The 25,301-nt window shown below is 36.8% G+C and overlaps 1 long non-coding RNA gene across 1 annotated transcript; it reads right to left on the reverse strand.

Annotated features, from left to right (window-relative positions):
- Positions 1-493: 493 nt before the first annotated feature.
- Positions 494-15,669, reverse strand: LOC306646651. Its single transcript, XR_013759926.1, has 3 exons — positions 15,197-15,669; positions 10,826-10,935; positions 494-733 (listed from the first exon to the last, which is right to left on the reverse strand). It is a non-coding gene; the product is annotated as an uncharacterized lncRNA (long non-coding RNA).
- Positions 15,670-25,301: the final 9,632 nt, after the last annotated feature.

Below are 25,301 nucleotides of genomic sequence, written 5' to 3' on the forward strand. Positions count from 1 at the left end.
TCTTTCTTTTCTCCTCCACATCCAACTTGAATTTTATGTTTATCAAGATAATCTCCCATTTACAGTTACTTTTTAAAAATTTTTATTAATGCATTATAATTATAAATAAAAGTATGTTCTATTTTGACATAATTGCACAAGCACATTACAGTCTTCTGACACTCATCACTGACAACCTCCTTTGTCTAATGGAACCATGTGAGGGAACACACAGTGGAGTGTATTAGAGAACCAGGAAAGTCCTGAATCACCTACAGCCTTGTCTTTGCCTTTGACCTGCTCTAGGCAAGACATATAAGGGGGAAAAAAGCTGAAGCAAGGAGGAACAATATTGCTACTGTATTTCTAATTGCTGCTGGTTATAGCAAAGTCATACCTATGCTGATTTATAAAAATTCCACTAGAACTCTGTCCTTTAAAAAAAAAAAACCCTGGAAAATTTGAAGAAAAAATGTTCTTGATGGAAGTTTTGGGTCTTTGCCTTTGTACAAAATTTATGCTCATGAAATGAACATTTTTGCTAAAAGAAGGTTCTATTAAAGAGGAAAAGCAAACTCACACTTGGTTTCTGGGACACAGCCAGAAGGCTTGGTCCTGCTGCTGCATCTTTTGGGATACTTCTTCCATGAAGAATGCTCTAGGAGGTTGGAAGTGGTGGCACAGTTCTTTTATCCTTGAGTCAGGAGTGCAGTGTCTTGAACATGCTCATCTGTATTCCATAGGGATATTCATGCTTTACAAAGAGAAAAATCTTATTGCAGACTTCAGGCTGCAAATTTCCACGACCATTTTTGCTACAAACTGAAATGGACTGCAGTTTATTACTGGGATTTTTTGCTCTAAAGAATTTTTTGATGTCTGAATTAACCCCTGGTTTACTCTTACAGTTGGAGACAACTAAATAATGTGGTAACCCTTTCTAAAAATTTTCATGGGGAGTGGGGAAAGTAGAGAAGATAAAGAAATCTTTAAAGAATTTTTTTGGAATAAATTTTCAGATAAATTTGCTTCATAGTTGACTCTAATATTCATCTAAAAACATTTAAAGGTGTTCTAACTTTACACAATTCCAACAATATTTATTTAACATTAGGAAATCCTTGTTCTTTGTTGGCCTCAACTCCATGATTTGAAGAATTCACCCAACCTATACAAAGGAATTTTAAGGATCAAATACATAAAACTTAATGGCAAATATTGTTTACACATTTGGAAGAAAGCACTATATATGTGTAGCATCACTCTCACAATCATTTAGCTTGCCCATCTGAAAGAGATAATATATGGCTTTACTAATTATATAATAAGTGTGATTGAAGAGCACTTGGAGTGGTATGCTTGATTTATACCTCCCTCCGTGAGGCTGGAATGCATAGGCAATAGTCAGAAGGAAGAATGAACAGAATTAGAAACACAGAAATAAATGCAAAGATGAATTTGCTAACTAGAAATAATAAGCTCCAGAGATCTGCCACAGTGTGACTTTCACTCTCCTGTTCTCCAAGTAAATGTGTCCTCCTCATGTAGTCCTCATGTATTTTAATCCTGGCAAGTTTTTAGGTATACAGGTTGAGTCACCTTCAATTCTTAACTCTGAGTGTTACTTCATAAATCTTTACTTTTCCTTACCACATGGTGTAGGTATGTAAAGCAAAGTGTTCTAAATATTTACACATTACTGTAATTTTTAGGGGTAAAAACAAAAATTGCTTCTATAAGAGCAATATAGTTATATATCAAAACTTATATATCAAAAACTTATATATCAAGGTAGCTAAGATGTGTCCCAGGGTATTCAATAAGAGCTTGTAATGAAGTTTGAAAATGCTGTAATTAGTTGCTGTCTACCTACTTTGAGTTTACTAAAATAATTATTTTAAATTCACACTTCATTGTGATGTTTTAGTACTGAATTTATTTTTTATTTTAAACATATCTTTCATAGTCAAATATTCATTTTCAATAAATAAGATCAAAATAATAACATGAAATTCCATCATTTTGTGTTATGATCTATGTAGGATAGCTTTCTATATTCTAAGTCTTAGCATGGGAATGCATGGTAATACTTCAGAGGAACATTTGGCTTTACATTACACAGATCACTATATACACTGGATGATTCAAGAGTGACATTGCCAGTAAGGAAATGATTATATGAGATGATGCATATGATATTCTTCACACAATGTCCAGCAGATAGTAAGCATTTTAAATTGCTAACACATTGTAACCATTACTTTTGTCATCATTTCAAGAGCTCTAAAAGACACTGTCACTTATTGTATTTGATATATTTCTGTTCAGTACACTAAATAAAATTATTTATAAGAACATTTGTTATGTGTATATAAGCAACATTAATCTCACATATTCATGTGTGAACATAGCATAATTTGTTAGGTTTCATTGCCTAGTACTTCCTGACATCCCCCCATGCCCTGTTCCTCTCTATCCCTTTTCTCTACTTTATTGATCTCCCTCAAATTTTTAAGAGTCACCACCATTTTTTCTTTCCTGTCCAACATCAGCATATGAGAGAAAGCATTTAACCCCTGACTTTCTGAGTTAGGCTTATTTAACTTAGCATGATATTCTCCAATTCCAGTCATTTACCAAAAAATAAAAAAAAAACATTAAAATTCCATGCTTCTTTATGACTACACAAAACTCCATTGTGCATATATACATATATATATACCTCACATTCTTTATCCATTTATCTTTTTGCAGGCACATTGATGGTTCTATAACTTGGTTATTCTGAATTATACTGCTACAATAATTGGCATGCATGAAGATATTCATGTTTGATGGCAAAGAATCATTGACCAAAGATATCACAAAATAGTAATTGATAGTACAAAATTCATATTTTGGTTGTTGTATGCCTTTAGATTAATTATCACCCAAATAATGTTCATTGTGTTCAAACACTTTCATAGCACACTAGAATTCTGTTGCATCTTGGGATCCACTAGGAAGAAGAAGTGGAATAAATTATACAGGTTTTCTCAATATTTTCTACTGTATTTTCAACCACTAGAGTTCTATAATATTTATAAAGTTTTTGTAAAGTTTTATTTAAAAGATATGTTCAAATCACCTTAGCATACCATACAAAATGCTTCTTAAAGATTGCAACTTCATGAAATCCAATTATTAACCCAACTGTTTTTAACAAGCTCTGATCTTTTAGCAGGCCTTCCAATGAAGGAATAACAACCAAAGACAAACACTGACCTATGTATGAGAATCTCTTCACCTGGGGACACTAGAACAATCACATCCCCAGCATCTTCAAAGAAGTCTATTTATTACAAAACCCAATTTACCTCTTAAAGATACCCAGCACATTCTCTCTCTTGTGATATGGCACTACATATTCTCTCCAGGGAGAACTTACATGTTGAAAAGGAAAATCAGTGTGCTCCGTCATAAATTGTCCCTAAGTTCAATCCCCAGTATCCCACAAAAAAGGGGGAGAGTAAGGAGTTCGTGAACTAGGATTAAAGTATGATAATTTCTTAGCAAATCAAAATACAGCTAGTAGATTGTGAACATTTATTCCTGATATAAAACATGAAGAAAAAAGTAGTACTCCAAAACAATCTAGTGTTAAATATAAATTGCATTTATTCATAGTTGAGCACACTTTACTCATATTATCCAGATGAATTCTATTACAGTGCAAACAACATATAAAACTTCTAAAATATTCTGTAAGATCATCATACATGAATTGAAGTATTTTTTGTTTAATCACAATCACTACTTCTGACAAACTGAAGACTATACTATTTAGTATTTTCAGCTATACTATATATGCTTTGGTTGTGGATTTTACCTCTAAAATTGGCTTAGTCAAATGAATAAAAAGAAACATTAATGTGTTAAAATGACAATGATGAAATAAAACAATATGATTCTTGGGGCCTTTTAAAATCTTCATTCCATTCCATTTGGATTCAAGTATTACATGTATGGTTTAATTAAAATCCAAATATGAGAATTTACATTAAATACACGCAAACTTATGTAAAGCAAATAAATAGTATATGCCCTATAATGCACTTTCACCCAAATAGCATTTAATTACATGGGTTTTTTTGTTTACTTTTATTACAAAGTAGTTTGATTTTGTCTTTTGAAAAAAAAAATACTGTGACCTACAGATGAGGGAATGATTCATTTTGTCTCCACTACTTCAGTTATTGAATGAAATGTGCAAATTCCTCTTTTTAGATAACATTCAATTATATTAACATGATAAGCTTGATATTGGCCTAGAATATGAGCTATTGTACTGATGAGTGTCAGTTCTTGTTATAGGGTGCAACTTAAGAACAGACTGATCACTACTGAGAAGTCCAAATTTAAGAGTCTTTATTAAGCGAGTCAGCTGACTGTCTCACACAATGCCCAAAAAAATGGCTATTGGGAGAACAGCCCTGACCACAGAGTTGTAGGGGTTCTTATACCAAAAATCACATAAATCATAAGTGTCTGTTGCTATGATTCGATATTACACATTAACATTATGAGATCATCAACTGAGGGGAAAGTGGGTCAAAATGACCCTTACCTACGTACAAACTAAAGAATGGTTGCTAATATCCACACAATCACTGTTCACATGGTACATTGTTTGGGAGCAATAGGAATCAAAAGAGAGCAATTCTTTACTATATAGGATTTGCCATTGTATATTATTAAACATGTCACACCAAGTAACTGATGATGGGCACAGAGGCAGGGTGTTCCCATGGGAGAAGCTTATTTCCTACATAACATGGAGTCTCAGAACAAAATGGAGTTCGTTTAGTCATTTCCCTTAGAGTATGGACTATAACTTTCTCATGGAGTCAGATCTGTCAGCCCATCACATTCTCCACTGGTTTTTTGTACATAATCTAATCATTGATTTATTAATAGTGTAAAGGTGATTATACTGAGTGTGCAACACCTTTAGCTTAACAGACTGGATTCTATCTCTAACATATTTAAGTCCAAATCTATTTGTCTACCTAAAGTTTTGAAATTCTGGTTTTCAGGAATCATGGCAGTGGTTCCTGCAGCTGTGGAGCCCACTATACCTATTCCCATTAGGAGTGGAACTAAGACAGAGGTCACTTGTTTAGATATTAGTCCCATATGATTTTTTTTTCTTCCCTCTCCATTATACACCTGGGGAAAGATGTGAACAGTAACACAGAAATCATCCCATTTGGTAATCTCTAAAAGTTGAAGGGCTAAGCATGGAGTTATTTCTGACATAGTTCAAGCAAGAGAAAAAACATGTTTAACATTTTTTCAGTCTTATCTTAGATGGTGGTTAGGGTCTCTGAGGGCTGTCCATTTTTCTGTTGTCTTAACTCAGATGTGATGAGTACATGTTGTAAGGTCCCTTCCATTTTAGCTGGGTGTTAGTCCTTTCTGAAACAATTTGATGTAGACACAGTCTTCAGACTGAAATGGGTGTTGGAAATCAGTAGTCTCTTGGGGCTGGTTCTCTCATAAGTTGAACCTGTTGGAGAGACTTAACAACAGGTTAGAACAGAAGCAGGTTGTTGGTAAGGGTGGAGGAAGGACTCTGAAAGAATTAACAATGTAATCTCCAAGGTCGTTTGCCTCCACATTTCTGGATTCAAACTGGCCCCTTTTTTTTTGGATTTAACCCAATTTGCCTATCTATATTGACTGTCTTTTTAAAATTTTTATTATTACCCCTCTAATTTTAGGGATTTTTACTGCTGTAAGCAAAAAGGGCAGTGACCGATCTTACTGCTTTGAGCTGAGAGGGGGCAATGTGGGGTGGAGCAAGCAGTAAAAAGTTCCCTTTTAGAATTTGGATCTTTCTAGGGGTAAAAGTCTTGTTCTATGAAAAAATCAAAAACCATGAGTACAAAATAAATAGCATCTGGAACATGTCAATGAATATCATGAAGCTGATAGAAATTAATAATCTTTTACCAGGAGGTGGAAGAGCTGAGATGTTGTTCACATAAAAAGCCTAACAAAGTCTAACAAGGCTAAAGAGGATAAGGCCTTAATTGTAAATCTTAACACTGTTGGAGTTATCAGGAATGTAAACATAACATTTAGTTAAGTTACTCACTGTAATTTGATTTTTGTAAAATATCTTTTTATTGGCATGATCTCTTTGTTAGTAGAAATCCCTTTATTTGTGTTACCTAGGGTTAGAGAATCATACTAGCAAACATTGATTAAGTCTACCTGTACCAGAGGTTAGGATGATCTGTAGGCCTTAAACTGACTAAAAACTTATAACTCTGTTTCTCTTGATAGTTATCAGGCATTTTTGTCTAAGAATATTTTTTGTCACCTTTAGTTTTACTCATTTTGGGGGGAGGAGACTAACACAAGTGTACACCTTAAGTTACATTAAAAAAAAAAAACAACTATTGTTCAGTTTTTAAAATGTCCAGGAATGACTGTGTTTTAGTTTTAATTGCTTTTGCTAGGTATTTATGATCAAGCTGGTCAAATTGACCTTGTTCCTATCTGCTGTTAAGAGTCAGCTGAGTTCCCACAGGCATCACTCTTGGGGAACTTGAGAGCAGCTTCTTAGCTCCTTTAGTGCCATTCACCTGGTAGGGTCTCCTTGATGAGGTGGCTTCCTTTGGAAGCATTAGGGATGTCTCCCTTTCCCAAGGACCCTCCTCTGCAGCAGGTATGCTGATTAGCTTCTCTTCCTTAGTGGTCTCATCAATCTCCCTGATGGGAAGGTTGTGTGGCCCAGAGTTGAAAAACTCCTTAAAGAAGTTCTCTTGTTCCCAGGGTTTAGGCTGACTCTGAGGGCAAGAGCTAAATATTGATTCTTTTGACACCTTTATTTTAATCTCAATATTTAGGTTTTGATCTTAAACATCCAGCAAGTCAGTTTCACCAGTCATACAGTAAGAGTACTGAGTTTAAATTTAATGTCTATGACTTTATAATCATTTACCCACTTTTATTAAACTGTGGTATATATTATCTGTCCTACAGGTGGTGGCTTATTATCACAAATTAATATAGATTGTTCTTGAAGCAGTACCTCTGTAAAACATTAATCAGTCAACAGTTACAGAGTTTACAAGGAAAATACAAAATGGAATTTAAAGAAAGCTGAGAGACCTTTTAGCTTTCCTTTTGTGTAGTAAAGTGAAAAAATGTTTTCCTGTTCCATGATATTAACTTTTAAACAGATCAGACTCTCATTATCTTTGAGAAATACATTTACTTTTTTATCCCAGTGCAGAAGGTAACATAAGGTTCAGGTCCAGTTACAGAACACAAAATGATATAAATAAGTCCCCAATAAAATTTCTTATTCTGATAAGTTTAAAATTACCATTACAACTTTAGGTGGAGAACACCACCTTGATACAATGTAATTTAAACCTTTTAAAGACTTGTATACCTGGAAGATATGAACACATTTAATATATGAATTACATCGATGTTTTTATATTAACCATGTTTAACTTTTAAAGAAAATTTAGACTTTGTAATGTAGTACAACACTCTAACAGTTGCTGTTTAACCAGAGTTGTACAAAACTCCAAATTTAAGACTAGTTTCTCTAGAGAATAAAATGTAACAGATACAATGTTAAGAGTAAATTAATGTTTTGAGAATTATTGAGCATTTTAGCATATAGACTGGAATTTGGTTTATATAAATACATTAATATTTGACCTTAGGAAAAACCTTAAAGAGTTTTAAAACTATTGTGCTACTTACATATACATGTAAACCTTTTAAAATTTACTCTTAATTAACATTTTTAATCACTTAGACACTCTTGTTATTAACTTAGATTACAGCTTTATTTTATCACATAAAGACTTTTTATCTAGAAATATTTTTATTAAATATATTTTATATCTAAAACCTTGTAATGTATTAATCTGTTGATCCCTTTTTTTAAAATTTATATTCTGAAACAACCCTTATAAATTTCTGAATTCAGATAAATTACTCCATTTTAATCTGATGAAATACTTTGTTACTTATAGAACTCTATTTAAACACAGTTGAAACTTTTGGAGCCTTTATATAGAATAATACCTGTTAAGATTTTTAGTAACCATGTTTTCAGTGATAACACAAAGTAAATTTAAATCCTATTTTTGTTTACCGATTTATGAAAACACCAAAAATGTTTTAAGTATGTTACCCTGTGGTATTTAAGGAGTTAAGAGTACTTGATGTTATATTTAACAGCATTTTAACTCTCTAAACCAATCAGATGTCTCTAACAAACACATCCATGATTAATCCCATATGTTAAATCTAATTTAGTTATTTTTTAAAAACCAAGATATCATAAAATTGTATTGAGCCATATCAGTCATTTCTTTCCTTTTGAAGAAAAACCTAGAAACAATGGATATTGACATTTGATAAAATTAACATTTTATTTATTTTTGGCCACCTGGAAACAAAACTGTGTTAGTAACTTGAAAGCCACACTTTTGTTTACCCAATTTAAAAATCTTTAAATCATGTGAATCAAAAATATTTGGATTTTTTTAAATTTTAATTTATGAGCTCACATGGTTCAACTTTGGTACCAAATATTTGTAGACATGACAAAACACCAGTGTACATATACATAAAATAAACAGAAGGACAAAGGCCTTATAGCTTATTTTTAAACCCATTAGATTGAGAGTTAACCCTTGTAAACTGGACTCTGAATGAAACAGAGCATTAAGAAAACTTTATATTTGGATAAAATAGATCTGATTAAAAATTAAACTAGGTGCACCAAATCAAAATTATGAACTCAAAAACAATAGAATTTTAAAAGTCTTTTTGGCCTTCATCCTGAGATGAAAAAGAATTAAGAGAATATAGACAAGGTTATGTCCTATCCTTTCCTGAAGAAGTTTCCTGAAGAGACACCAAGGGAACTGCTTCCATTGGTCTCTTTTGGAGAGCCCCCTCAGGTTGGGGTCTTGTTATAAACCAGTTTTCCTGGTCTCTTGGATAGCAGCCACCAAAATTTTAGCCTGGCATTTTGGTGGACCAAGTCCAATAGTTGGAAGTTCCTATTGGCAGCTGTTTACATTTTAATATAAGCTTCAGCGAACATGGCTGAAAGCATTTTTCATCATTTTTTTTTACCCAAATTTGACTATAAAACATTTGATCAGGATGTTCAGGTTACCCAAAGAGAATTTGGTGGCCATCTAACCTTGAAAGTTGGTCATTCACTCTCACACAATTTAGAGAGAGAAAATACATCACAGCAGGATCCATAGACTGGCTCTCTTCTGGAATTCCTGGAAATTAGTTTACATGCACTGGAGGGGAGTACATGACTGATGTGAGAGAGACTGACCCAGACTTACACTTAAAGTCAATAAAAAACGGAAAAGGAAAAACAAACACAGAACAGATAAAACACCAAAGACACAGACAAGGGGCCACTCCAGATTCCAGACCAGAGGAACAGAGCAACGTCATGCCAGTCCCTGACTCGGAAAGCCTTCCTCAGAGTCCCCAGATGTGGATCCACCAGAAACAGACTTACCAGTTCCCCAGGGATGCAGGAACGGGTGACTCTCTTGGAGAATTTAGTTCAGTCCTGGGGCGGAGCTCCACAGACCATGCAGCCTGGGGCTGAGGAATGTCTCTCAGAGGCCTTCCCCTAGGAGTAACTTTGTGGGCTCTCCCCTCTGCAGGAGTATCCAGGTCACTGGTGAGTGGTGGTTACCCACCAGGCAGCGAGGATCTCACTGGGGCCTCCAAATGTTATAGGGCGCAACTTAAGAACAGACCGATCACCACTGAGAAGTCCGAATTGTGAGTGTTTATTAAGATGGTCAGCTGACTGTCTCACACAATGCCCAAAAAAGTGGCTATTGGGAGAACAGCCCTGACCAAAGTGTTGTACGGGTTTTTATACCAAAAATCACATCAATCATAAGTGTCTGTTGCTATGATTCAAAATTACAAACTAACATCATGAGATCATCAACAGGGGTGGAAGTGAGTCAAACTGACTCTTACCTAGGTACAAACTAAAGAATGTTTGCTAATATCCGCAAAATCGCTGTTCACATGGTACATTGTTTAGGAGCAATAGGAATCAAAAGAGAGCAATTCTTTACTACATAGAAGTTGCCATTGTATATTATTAATATACAATGTATATCATTAATATACAATTAATATTAAACCTGTCACACCATGTAACTGATTTTGGGAACAGAGAAAGGGTGTTCCCACAGAAGAAGCTTATTTCCTACATAATATGGAGTCTCAGAGTAAAATGGAGTCTGTTTAGTCGTTTCCTTTAGAGTCTGGTCTATAATATTCTCATGGAGTCAGATTTGTCAGCCCATCACATTCTGATTACATAGAAGGTGTACAGTTTTCAAGAATTCCATTAATAAGAAGAGGGAGAAAGTAACACCAATGACAGAAGGAGTAAATTTGCCCTTTGGGTTCTAATTTCAATAGACCTTTTTGTTCTATGGATAGCCATTTGAGCTTAGATGAAATGGGCGCTATGAAGGCCTAAGCTTCTATCAATATACAATTGTCTAGCTCTTCTAGAATAAGCTGTTCATATTCTGGAAAAATATTCAATATGATGTTAGTCTATTTTGTATTCTGAAAAATAAATATTTTCATAAATATGAAAAAAATCTGTTTTTACACAGGTCCATGAGGATGATTTGAATATTTGTCATTTGTATACTTATATTTTATTCTATGAAACAAACATAAATATGCAATTAAATACAAAATACATATGAAATGTGTATTAGAACTATTTTGGAGAATCCTCAGTTAAAGTATTTACCTTTGGTTTGCATTAATTTTATCTTCATTGTTCACTTGATTCATAACACTGACAAATTGATAATAGAGATCGGATGTAAAAATACTTATAGGAATATGGTATAAAAAATCCTAAAACAGATAACAGAATATGTTAATTAATCATTCTAATTGAAATTATGTGCTGGAGCATTTAAAAAAATCTGTTGAAAAGTTAATTCCTCTGTTCTGTGAAGTACACAGCTTTCTGCTAAGTCTTCAATGACTAGTGCAAATGGAATATGTGGTTTTATTTTCTTCAGAAAAAATTGGGATAATTCAATGTGGCTTATGATGAGAAAAATAAAGGACAATCTTTTGGGGCTGCACACCCCTTTTTGCATACAACATAGCAAACTGATGCAACATATCTAGCAACAAATTATCCTAAGTATTCTTCCCCCTCACAGAGTAAGTTCAAGGAAAGAAACCAAGACATCTGTGAGATTCACAATCTGGTAATATTCAATCATTTCCATATGTATTTATTCAAACATGGGAGGCAATGTTTGATGTACTTAGGATGAAGAAGTGTACTAAAACAAAGTCTCTTTAATCTGAGTACATAATGTTCCATTGGTACTGAGACACAGTTTGCATCAAGGTACTTAATATTTCTCCCTGTATCCCCCATAGAAGAGCTCTCACATATTTCAACAACAACAAAAAGCATTCTAGTTGATGTCAATGTCTTGGGAAACTTGAGAGGACCCCATATCTGATGAGGTAAATTAAATAACATTTTCATGTATATTATCCTTTCATGGACACCCTGTTCCACTCAGACCACTTGCAGTGTTGGTGTAGCAAAAGAGGACTATAAAATGACCAAGAGGTTTGCTGTTTGGTCTTCGGTCATAAAAAGCTTGAAGAGGACTATAAAATGATCAAGAGGATTTTTGTTTGGTCTTTGGTCATAAAAAGCTTGAAGTAAACAAATTTGTGCCAATTCTTAGTGAGTTGGTTTTGGAAAATTCACCAAACGCCCATTCTCTCTCTCTAAGCTCTGTCTCTCTGTTGCATTTCATATAATGTTAAAAGTTAAACTCACAGTCTTGTCTCCATGTTAGAAAACTAGAGGCAGAGAGAACTCTATTTATTGTCTGTACACCATACCCATCTTAGGTTATAGTCTTGTAAATTTCTGTTTAAAACATGGAGAGAGTAAAAAATCTGCAAATGGGGAATTTTAACTTGCTAGGACACCAAATCAGTTACCTGTATTTGCCTTATATAAGGTAACATACAACCTGTTACTTATATCATGTGAACGTTGCTAAGAGAAGTTGTTTTAGCTAATTAATATAGTTAGCTGATTAAGCGGGCATCTGTACCTTATTTATGAGCTTCCCCAGGGCAGATACAGACCCCCCCCCCGGTTTTGTACATATCATCTCTCAGGTGTGACTTCAGCGATAAAAGATGCCACAACTGAACTGTTACTATGTGTCATATGATCAAATATAAATGGGAACAAGGCCAATAAACTCTAATTGAGATCCTTAGAAAAATTTAAGAAATTCTTTGTACTCTTGTCAATTTATTACCACATTTTAAAAGTGTTAGTAGAAAGGAAGATAGAGTGTTCAAAGTATTACTGTATTTTATTACATCTTTTGGCAGAAATACACCTACATACTTTTGATTCAGATATGTCTCATCACAGTGTTACCTTTTCTTGGGTAGTTACTGAGTTTTCATAATTCTGAAGTCATTTTAGTTGCAGCAACTATTCAAACAGTAAGATTTAGAAGGGACAATCTCTTTTAATTAAAAAGTAGGTAGCAAGTGAGCATGATGGCACATGCCTAGGTAGGTGAACTGCAAGTTTGAAATCAGCCTAAGCATCTTAGTAAGAATCTGCCTCAAAATAAAAATAAAAAGAACTACACAAAGTTCAGCAGTGAGGTTACCCTGGGTTCCATCCCCAGTAAACAACAACAAAAATAACCATGGGATAGTGACAACTGCTATGTTTTTAAATCTCAGTGGAAATTATATTAATGAGCTTACTTGAAGAAAAACCATAATTAATTCTCAAATCTTCATTTGACAGATAAATACTCATTGCATCTCATTGAACTTTCCCACACACCCAAGAAAAATATTAGGAAATAAAACAATCATTCTAACCAAGAATAATATGGGATCTGCTTCTGAATTACATTTACTAACTTACAGTAATTAACTGAAATATTTCTACTTTTCAAGACAAAAGTCCAGGTCATCAAAATTCTACAATTCATTTACACATTCTTGAAATGATAAACTCATAAAAATTGAAAAGAATTAATAATGGCCAGGAGTTGTGGGGAGGGCAGCAGGAGAACATGGGTGTGGTTATCAGAGGTCAACACAAGGGGTCCTTGTGACAGAAATGGTGTATACCTGATCTATATCATCTTTAATGTCAAGATGTGGGCATCTCTACATAAAGTGGGCAGAAGATGTCTCTCTCTTTTAACACAATTACATATAAATCTATAGTTGTCTCAAAATAAAATTACCTTAATCGAATAAATAAAATTTTAAATGCTTGAACCACACTGAAATGAGATCCAAGTGATAATCATCCTAAAACTATCCAAGTTTTCCTTAGAAGTGTGGTAAAGTAAGCATAAAAACTTAAGAAGGAAAGTCTAAACAATAATCACAAATGTTACCTTCTAGATGTTTCATGAAAATATCTTCCCGGAATGAAACTGGTTGTACATCCATATAATTTGCAGTATTTTCTTCAATGATACATTTTAATACTACTACACAGAGCACAATATTCACAGGCAAAATACATGCAAATTTATTTTCTATATATATTAATGAAGTTTAAACCATGTCTTCCTTCAGATGTTTAGGAGAAAAAAAAATTAAACTTGAAAATATTTAAGCCTTAATATTTAAATGAAGCTTGTAATGATATAGGAAAAAATGAACAAAGAGTTCCCTTAGCTCTGGTGAATCCAAGATGACTGAAATAGTCAATCCAATATTCCATTTTACAAAATGACAGTTCTTTGGTCACAGACTAAATTGTTAAGAAAAAGCACAGATAAGTGAAATAAATTTTTACAAGTAATGGAAGAGTTAACCAGAAATACAGCAGTTTGTTTTCATGTGCTTAGACATGAAAGGAGGCATTTATGAAAGCCTGAGGGAGATGACTCAGAAAGCATTAGAAAGGGCTGGGGAGATAGCTCAGTTGGTAGAGCAAGCAAAAGGCCCTGTGTTCGATCCCCAGCACCACAAAAAAAAAAAAAAAAAAAAGACAGAAAACATTAGAAAAACATTAATTTACAAGTTATGCTTTCAAGCTAACTGACCATAATTAGAGATCAAACCTTTAAAATGTTATCAAATTGAAATCACTGGAACACCTAAATAAACTTCACCAGACACAGGACACAGCCAGTGCTGGCAACTTCCATCAAACCTAGAGTACACAGTTTCCTAGTGTTGGTAGTATTTCCAGATAGAGGTAATGAATAGTACAGCTAATTTTTCTAAAGCAGCTAGCAGCAAAAATTGTTCACTACTCTGTTTTAAAGACCCCATCAAAGAGGGGTCTTCTGTAAAAGACACAACTACCAGTCTCAATAAAGTTTCAGTTGGGAAATTCAGATTTAGATGGAAAAGCTCTTGCAAAAGAAATTGCACCTTCATTTAAAAAAGGTCATTTGAAATCAGCATTCTCCTTCCCTATTTTAGAGATCACTACTGTATTCTAAATAGTCAACAGAAGGAGAAACAGCAGAATGACAAATCTGTGGACCCTGAAAGTTTTGCTTCAGGGATTGCACAACACCCACTTGGGGTGGGAAACCAGGCCTTGGGGGACATGGAGGACAGAGCCCAGGGCAGAGGACTGAAAGGGTGTGATTAATGCCTGGCACTTGACATTTGAAGTCTACCACAGATGTCACTCAACCTTAGATAACAGGACACTAATCAACCCATATTTAATCAGATTATAGGGACTAGACTCTGATGTTCTTTCAAGGAGTGGAGGGCGGCTTTGTAGGTTTCACATGGCTTTGATTAAGGAAGAAAGAGCAGCAGCATGGTGCACTCTAGCTACCTCAGTTTCCCTCTCCTCAATTCTTTGTGGATTATAGGCACACCACGTCACCCACTCATGGTCTCCAGACCCAGCGACTTGCAGTCCCGACTGGGTGACTCCTAGAGAAAGGCAGGGACCCAGCTGCTCAGGCTCACCAATTTCTTGATGCTGTGCCCCTGGGTCCAGACCCACAAGTCGGAGCTCACCCAGCCTGCGCCCACTCTAGGCCACTGAGGAGGTGCCACTGTGCCTGGTCCCAACAGCAGGCTAATCCAGCCATCCCCCAGCAACCCCTACCTTGTTCAACGCCTGGAGCTAATGCAGCTGGAGTCCTGCAGCGCCCACCATCCATGGTCTTCTGGGCTGAACCTTGCTGCTCACTGCCACGTGCTGGTCTCAGGGTCTTCTGCACTGAACTGGGCCCCAGAGGGTCGGCACCGGGGTCTCTTGGACCCTCCAGTTCAGGGGACATCGCACCACAGCTGAACAAAGAGAGCCGAGCACCCCAAGCTCCCAGGTGGGTAGGCCGCGGCAGCTGCCCCATGGCAGGAATGAGGTCTGCAGGGGAGCAGTGAAACTGAGGAGCGGCGACTGGAGCCCTCATAGGCCCTGGGGAGACTGTCAGGGACAATTGCTCTGCCCTGACTGCTGGCCGCTCTCACTGATAACAAAGAGCATGTACCCCACGGAGGATCTTCAAGGAGTCACCACTGCTGCCACAGCCCAAGCACAGACCCACAGCAAGTGCTGCTTGGGTCGCTGCTGTGCCCGTCATCCGCCGCGGATTGGTGGAGAGAGGTGGCTCCATCCCGGGCCTGCCCCCTCCCGCTGTTCTATTTTCAAACTCTCCCCTCCCACCGGCCTGCAATTTCACTGGGGATTCAGTGCCGACAGTGCCCCCTAGAAACCTGAGGCAGAAACTGCAGTCCGTGCCATCTGGGTCTGCTCTTGGAGAATAGAATATTACAAAACCTAAATGTTTGCAGGTCCTCTTTCTGACCCTCCCTTCCAGTGTCTTTTTTTGTGTGTGTGAATATTTATGCAAGAAAAAGTCATCTCACTAGTTTTTTCATATTTCAATCTTTGTTCTGAATTATCTCAATGGGCTAAAAACTTAAAGGATTATATTTTAACTGCCATTAACTGATTATTTGACTAAAATTTCAGACTTTGAGTAAATTTCAACTAAAATATTGGACGTTCTTTTCAAAATGTTAAATGCCACACTGAGATCTTTAGTTTGAGTTATAAAAGAGTTCTTCAAAGGGCAGAGATTTTTAAATGCTACTGATAACAGCTCCAAAGAGCAAAAGGTCATAATATCATGCAGAAAGTTTTTTTTTTTTTTCCAAGAGCAACAGAACTATAATTTCATAGTTCTATTTCAGTCTGTTGGTAGTCTCTCTGTGTGGGTGCATCTGTGTATGTGTAGACATTGATAGTTACAGCTACTGTTTCAGTTGATAGAATATGATAATTAATATTAACTTAGGGGGGCGATCCAAGATGGCGGACTAGAGGGTGACTCCATCTTCAGTCTGCAGAACCCAGGATTCAAGAAGGGGAGGCATTGAGAGACTCGGACTAAAATAGAGCCACGGGATGAATCTTCCCCACCCGGTGAAGCACTGCCCGGGCAGCAGGCCCGGATTCAGGTGGATTATTAGAGTAGAGTAGGGAAGCTAGAGTTTCCCCCAGTCAGCTCTGTGCACTCCGGCTCCTCTCACAGGGTCAGATTATCCAGCATCTCGGAGCAGGCCCCCCAGTGAGAGCCTTTCTGCACAGAACCAAGCTTCAAGTCCCTGAAACAGGGCAGTGAATTCCTGCCCACAGGTTGCTTCAGGGACCAGGACAGGGCAGCCAGGGACTTCCCCAAGCAGCCCACAGCCCGGCCCCATCCGGCCGGAAGCGCCTTTCCAGGCTAGCTTCTCAGAGCAGGCCGCCCAGTGAGAGCCTTTCCACACAGAGCCAGCCACAAGTCCCCAAGCCAGCAGTGACCTATGGCCCACAAGCAGCCTATGGACCAGGGCAAGGCAGCCAGAGACCTCTCTAGGCGGACCTGCCCCCTGCCACCCCCGGCTGCAGGCTTTTTCCACGGGGTGATCCAAGATGGTGGACTAGAGGAAAACTACATCTCCAGTCACTACAGAACCCAGGATTCAAGAAGGGGAGGCATTGAGAGACTCAGACTAAAATATAGCCATGGGGTGAGTCTCCCCCACCTGGTGAAGAGCTGCCCGGGCCGCAGGCCCAGATTCAGGTGGTTTATTAGAGTACAGTAAGGCAGCTAGAGTCTTCCCCAGGCAGCCCTGTGCACTCCGGCAGTGGGTTCCTCCCAGGGGCCAGATTCTCCAGCATCACAAAGCAGGCCCCGCAGTGAGAGCCTTTCTGCACAGAACCAAGCTTCAAGTCCCTGAACCAGGGTGGCAAGTTCCTGCCCACAGGTTGCTTCAGGGACCAGGACAGGGCAGCCAGGGACTTCTGTAAGCAGCCCACAGCCCGGCCCCCTCCGGTGGGAAGGACCTTTCCAGGCTAGCTTCTCAGAGCAGGCCCCCCAGTGAGAGCCTTTTCACACAAGCCAGCTCCAAGTCCTGGAAGGACTAACGGGCTAGGGGCAGCTTTCCTTGGAAGCACTGCACTATCAAGTTATTCCAAGACTTCAGGCTACTGAAGGCAGGAAGGTGATACACTGGAATACTACAGAGACACTATAAGCCAATAGAAGAATTCTGCAATATCACAAAGTCCCACTGACATCTGACCAATATGATAAAACAAGGGAAGAAAATGTCCCAAACAAACTTAGATACTATATCAATAAAACCCAATGATAGCACAGCAGAAGAAATGTCAGAAAGGGAGTTCAGAATGTACATAATTAAAACAATCAGGGAAGCAAATGAGGAGATGAAAGAGCAAATGCAGGCATTGAAGGAGGAGATGAAAGAGCAAATGCAGGCATTAAATGATCGCACCAAATAACAGTTAAAGGAGCAAATACAGGAAGCAAGAGATCATTTCAATAAAGAGCTAGAGATATTGAAAAAAAACCAAACAGAAATCCTTGAAATGAAGGAAACAATAAACCAAGTTAAAAACTCCATAGAAAGCATAACCAATAGGATAGAACACCTGGAAGACAGACCTCAGATATTAAAGACAAAATATTTAACCTTGAAAACAAAGTTGACCAAACAGAGAAGATGGTAAGAAATCATGAACAGAATTTACAAGAATTATGGGATATCATGAAAAGGCCATATTTAAGAATTATTGGGATAGAGGAAGGCTTAGGAAAACAAACCAAAGAAATGAACAATCTATTCAATGAAATAATATCAGAAAATTTCCAAAATCTGAAGAATGAAATGGAAAACCAAGTACAAGAGGCTTATAGGACTCCAAATATACAAAATTACAACAGACCCACACCAAGGCACATTATTATGAAAATACCTAACATACAAAATAAAGACAGAATTTTAAAGGCCACGAGAAAAAAAGAATCAAATTACATTAATACTAGGCGATTTTAACATACTGCTCTCGCTGCTGGATAGATGGTCCAAACAAAAATTGAATAAAGAAACCACAGATCTCAATAACACAATCAACAATTTAGACGTAGCCGACTTATATAGAATATACCATCCAACAAAGACCGAATACACTTTCTTCTCAGCCGCACATGGATCGTTCTCAAAAATAGACCATGTCTTATGTTACAAAGCTACCGTTAGCAAATACAAGAAGATAGAGATACTACCTTGTACTCTATCAGATCATAATGGATTGAAATTAGAAATAAATGACAGAAAAAAAAACAGAAAATTGTCCAATAACTGGAGATTATATAATACACTATTATATGATGAATGGATAACAGAAGACATCAGGAGGGAAATTAAAAAAAAATTTAGTAGTAAACGAGAACAAAGACACATCATATCAAAATCTCTGGGACACTATGAAAGCCATACTTAGAGGAAGATTTATTTCATGGGGCGCATTTAACAAAATAAGAAGAAATCAACAAATAAACAACTTAACACTACAGCTCAAAGCCCTAGAAAAAGAAGAGCAGACCAACTACTTTTGTTGGAAGACAGGAAATAGTTCAAATCAGACCCGAAATCAACAAAATTGAAACAAAACAAACAATCGGAAAAATTAACAAAATAAATAGTTGGTTCATTGAAAAAATAAACAAAATTGATAAACCCTTAGCCACACTAACAAAGAGAAAGAGGGAGAAAACTCAAATTACTAAAATTCGGAATGAACAAGGAAATATCACAACAGACATGAGTGAAATACAAAATATAATTAGGAGGTATTTTGAAAATATATACTTCAACCAAAGAGAAAACCTCAAAGACATCAACAAGTTTCTAGAGACATATGAATTACCTAAACTGAACGAGGACATACACAACTTAAATAAATCAATATCAAGCAATGAAATAGAAGAGGTCATAAAAAGCCTACCAACAAAAAAACTCCCAGGACCAGATGGGTTCTCAGCCGAGTTCTACAAAACCTTTAAAGAAAAGCTCATTCCAATACTTCTCAAAGTATTCCATAAAATAGAAGAGGAGGGAACCCTCCCAAACTCATTCTATGAAGCCAATATTACCCTGATACCTAAACCAGACAGAGGCACATCAAGGAAAGAAAATTTCAGACCAATATCCTTAATGAACATTGATGCAAAAATTCTCAACAAAATTTTAGCAAATCGCATACAAAAATATATTAAAAAGATAGTGCACCACGATCAAGTGGGTTTTACCCCAGGGATGCAAGGTTGGTTCAACATCCAGAAATCAATAAATATCATTCACCATATCAACAGGGTAAAAGTTAAGAATCACATGATTATTTCAATAGATGCAGAAAAAGCATTCGAGAAAATACAGCATCCCTTCATGCTCAAAACACTAGAAAAAATTGGGGTAGTGGGATCATTCCTTAACATTGTGAAGGCCGTCTATGCTAAGCCCATGGCCAATATTATTCTAAATGGTGAAAAACTGAAAGCATTCCCCCTAAAAACTGGAACAAGGCAGGGATGCCCTCTTTCACCACTTCTTTTCAACATTGTTCTTGTGATTCTAGCCAGAGCAATTAGACAAACCAAAGAAATTATAGGGATACGAATTGGAAAAGAGAAACTCAAACTATCCCTGTTCGCTGATGACATGGTTATATATTTAGAGGAACCTGGAAATTCCACTAGAAAACTCTTAGAACTCATAAGTGAATTCAGTAAAGTAGCAGGTTACAAGATCAATGCTCATAAATCCAATGCACTTTTATATGTAAGTGATGAATCTTCAGAAAGAGAAATTAGGAAAACTACCCCATTCACAATAGCATCAAAACAAATAAAATACTTGGGAATCAATCTCCCAAAAGAGGTGAAAGACCTCTACAATGAGAACTGCAGAACACTAAAGAAAGAAATTAAAGAAAACCTTACAAGATGGAAAGATCTCCCATGTTCATGGATAGGAAGAATTAATATTGTCAAAATGGCCATACCACCAAAAGTACTATACAGATTCAATGCAATTCCAATTAAAATCTCAATGATGTACCTTACAAAAATAGAGCAAGCAATTATGCAATTCATCTGGAAGAATAAGAAACCCAGAATAGCTAAAATAATCCTCAGTAGAAAGAGCGAAGCAGGGGGTATCACAATACCAGATCATCAACTCTATTACAGAGCAATAGTAACAAAAACAGCATGGTATTTGTACCAAAATAGACAGGTAGATCAATGGTACAGAATAGAAGACATGGACACAAACCCAAGTAAATACAATTTTCTCATACTAGTCAAAGGTGCCAGAAATATGCAATGGAGAAAAGATAGCCTCTTCAACAAATGGTGCTGGGAAAACTGGAAATCCATATGCAACAGAATGAAACTAAATCCCTATCTCTCACCCTGCACAAAACTCAACTCAAAATGGATCTAGGACCTCAGAATCAGACCAGAGATCCTGCATCTCATAGAAGAAAAAGTAGGTCCAAACCTTCAACTTGTTGGCTTAGGATCAGACTTCCTTAACAGGACACCCATAGCACAAGAAATAAAAGCTAGAATCAACCACTGGGATTGATTCAAACTAAAAAGCTTTCTCTCAGCAAAGGAAACTATCAGTAATGTGAAGAGAGAGCCTACAGAGTGGGAGAATATCTTTGCCACCCATACTTCAGATAGAGTGCTAATTTCCAGAACGTATAAAGAACTCAAGAAACTCTACACCAAGAATACAAATAATCCAATCAACAAATGGGCTAAGGAAATGAACAGACACTTCACAGAAGATGTACAAGCGATTAACAGATATATAAAAAATGTTCAACATCTCTAGTAATAAGAGAAATGCAAATCAAAACTATCCTAGGATTTTATCTCACCCCAATTAGAATGGCGATTATCAAGAACACAAGCAACAATAGGTGTTGGTGAGGATGTGGGGAAAAAGGTACATTCATACATTGCTGGTGGGGTTGCAAATTAGTGCAGCCATTCTAGAAAGCAGTGTGGAGATTCCTCAGAAAGCTTGGAATGGAACCACCATTTGACCCAGCTATCCCACTCCTCACCCTATACCCAAAGGACTTAAAATCAGCATACTATAGAGATACAGCCACATCAATGTTCATAGTTGCTCAATTCACTATAGCCAGATTGTGGAACCAACATAGATGCCCTTCAGTTGAATGGATAAAGAAACTGTGGCATATATATACAATGGAATATTACTCTGCCATGAAGAATGATAAAATTATGGCATTTGCAGGCAAATGGATGAAATTGGAGGATATCATGCTAAGTGAGATAAGTCAATCTCAAAAAACTAAAGGACAAATGATCTCATTGATAAGTGGATGAGGACATATAAGGGGGGGTATGAGGGGTAGTGTTAGGGTTAGGGTTAGGTTTAGGGTTAGGGATAAGGAGGATGGTGTGAATGGAGGAAGGAAGGACTATATAGAGGGAAAAGAGGGGTGACAGAAGGGAAAAAATAACAGAATGAATCAGACAATATTGTCCTATGTAAATTTATGATTTTTAATTAAAATAAATAAAAACAGTTAATGAAAAAAAGAAATACATGAATAAAATAAAGGTCCATCAACAACTAAATATATATATATATATATACACACACATATGTATATGTGTATATATATATATATATATAATGAAAAAATAAAAGAAGGGCTGTGGATACAGCTCAGTGGTACAGTGTTTGGTTAGCATGTTCAAGGTCGTGGCTCCAATCTCTAGTACTGCCAACAAAACAAATAAATTCTACTTTTTATTAAAACAATAGTAAAAATAGTTCATCAAAGAGTATGGTGCATGCTGAATTGTGGGGTTCATGGGTATTCTTGGTGCATAAGCCATGGTTGCACTTTATTCTCTTTTGCTCAGATATCACATCAGAATGCAAATTGCCAGGGATGTCATAGGGATGATCATAACTTCACTCTAGTTTTAAAAAATGTACTCTCTTAACAGGAAGAAGTTATTCCGAGTTGTTAGAAATATACCTTATTGATAATAACAAGTTAGTTATAACATACCTCACAACTGCTAACATGCTGTGGTTGAGGACCTCTGTTCTAGGGACATCCACAGGATGTCTGTGTGTCTGCACATTGAAATCCCTTGAAGAAAAATTACTTTAAAAAATAGTGATGAGTGCATCTCCTTTTCAGATATCTGACTTAATAAGCTCAGAATGTGGCCTGGAAACCAGAATTGTAAACAACAAGACAGACAAATAACAAAAACTAAAAACCAAAAACCAAACCAAAACAACAACAACAAAAAAAAACATATCCCCCGGTCAGTCAAAAATGCAGCAAATTTGGGAACCACTGTTACACAAGGAAGGTAGTTTCCTTCCTTTTATTTCTCTCTCATTCTTTCTCCAAAGGAAATGGGTTAGGAGTCTTGTTTACACAAGAAAAATAAATAAGTGGGATTACTATGTTAAACTAAAAAGATTCTGCAGAAGAAACAGTCAACAAAAATGAAAAGGCAACCTGAAGACTGGGAAAAAATAGTGGTAAACCACAAATCTGATGGGAGTAAAGATCCAAAATGTGTAAAAGAACTCTTTTTTTTATTTGGGGGGTTGAGGTATTAGGGATGAATCCAGGGGTGCTTAACCACTGAGCCACTTCCCCAGTCTTTTTTTTATTTTTTATTTTGAGACTGAATCTCACTAAGTTACTTAGGGCCTCACTAAGTTGCTGAGGCTGACCTTGAACTTGTGATCTTCTGCCTCAGCCTCCTGAGCTGCTGGGATTACAGGTATGCACTGCTATGCCTGGCTGTAAAGAACTCTTACAACTCGGTAGCAGAAAGACAAATAATCCGTTTAAGATATGGGAAAAGGACTAGAACATTTCTGCAAAGAAGACATAAAAATGGCCAACAGATATATAAGAAGGTGCCAGACATTATTAATCATCAGGGAAATGCAAATTAAAACTACCAGGAGATACCACTTTTCACTCTTAGGATGATGATAATTACAAAGACAAGAAATAACAAATATCTACAAGGTTTGAAGGAAAGGAAACCCAGGAACACTGTTGGTGGGAGCTTAGCCTGGCACATACAATGTAAAAATTCCTATAAAAATTAAAAATAGAACTGCCATATGACTCAGCAATCCCTCTTCTGTGCATATACCCAAAAGGGATGGAATCACCACCACTTAAAGATATCTGCACTCCCATGTTCATTGCAGTATTGTTATGAAAATAGCCAACAATATGAAAACAACCTACATGTCCATCGATAGATGAATGGCTAAAGAAAATGTGGTATGTATATGTAATGGAATGTTACTTAGCCTTAAAAAGCAGACCCTGCCATTTGCTGCAACATGGATGGACCTGGAAGACATTATGCTAAGTGAAATAAGCCAGACACAAAGAAAAAATATTGCATGATTTCACTTATATGTGGAGCCCAAAATGTTAAACATACAGAGTTAGAGAATAAGATAATGGTTATCTCTGTGAGGGTGGGGGTGGTGGGAAGGAATTAGAGAGATGGAGGTCAAAGGATTCAAATTAGCAGATATGCAGGATAAAAAAGTCTAGAGCTCTAATGTACAACATGAGGACTTCGGTTGATAGTTGGGATTTTTGTTAAGTAAACTAATTTTCTCCATTCTTGTCTCCAAAGGAAGTAACTATGTGAGATGATAAACAAGATAATTTGCTTCACTACAGTAACATTTTATTATCTGTATGTATCCCACAACATCATGTTTTAAACCTCAAATAGCCGGGTGGGGTTGGTGCAGGTCTATAATCCTAATGGCTTAGCAGTCTGAGGCAGGAGGATCAAAAGTTTAAAACCAGCCTCAGCAAATTAGCAAGACCCCATCTCAAAATAAAATATAAAAAAAAAATGGGCTGGGGATGTGGCTCAGTGGTTAAGCTCCCCTGGGTTCCATCCCTAGTACCAAAAAATAAAAAAGCAAAACAAAACAAAACCTCTCAAATATACAAAATTTATATATATTTTTAAATAAAATACATGCTTAAAAAAAAGGAAAGGAGAAGTCTCTTATTTTCAACAGGGGAAATTAAGCCTCTTTTTTTTACTTTGTATTTGTTCCTACAATGTCCACCTGTCCTCTCTGTACATCTTTCCCATGCTTGAGGGCATGAAAATCGTTCTGATGCTTCTGTACACTGGTGGCATGGAAATAGCAGGTAGATCATTTTTGGCTCCATCTGCCCGACACATGTGCAGTCATAACCTATTTGGCTCTTGTCCCTTTCCTGGGGTTACAATCCAGGAAGCAGAGTGCAGTGGTCACTTTCCTCACTTTTCTTAACTTGCTCCAGTTTTGCTGCTTTGTGGGGACTCTGATTTGGAAGCAGGCCCTGGGTTCTTGTCTCTTGGTTCCCACCTCTGCATGGGCATGGCAATCTTCCAAACTTGCCTTTCTTTTCAGGCTATAGGAAGAATTTCTTTTCTTTTGGGTGGATGGAGAATCTGGCTCTTAGCACTAGCACCTAAGCCACACAACCTGTCTGTCTAGTTCACTGATGTATCACCACTGTCTGGCTCTGTGTGTGGCATAGAAAAGGCAGATGACAAATACATGTGAGACAAACATTTCTTCTGAACTCTGAGTTGGCTTCTGAGTTCCCTTTACTCTAAGACCAAGGTCTGGGAAGCAATTTGACTTGTTTCACCCCCCCCCCCCCAAAAAAACTTAACTTAGCATTCAAAGTGATGTCAGGTTAAATTTTGACTAAATGAAATTCTAGTGACTGTTTTGATTTCATAAATTAAATTAAAAACAACCTTTTGCAGGAATTAATTGACTTTTTATTTGAAGTA

The sequence above is a fragment of the Sciurus vulgaris genome (genome assembly GCF_902686455.1).
Source record: "Sciurus vulgaris genome assembly, chromosome: 16".
NCBI classification, from domain to species: domain Eukaryota; kingdom Metazoa; phylum Chordata; class Mammalia; order Rodentia; family Sciuridae; genus Sciurus; species Sciurus vulgaris.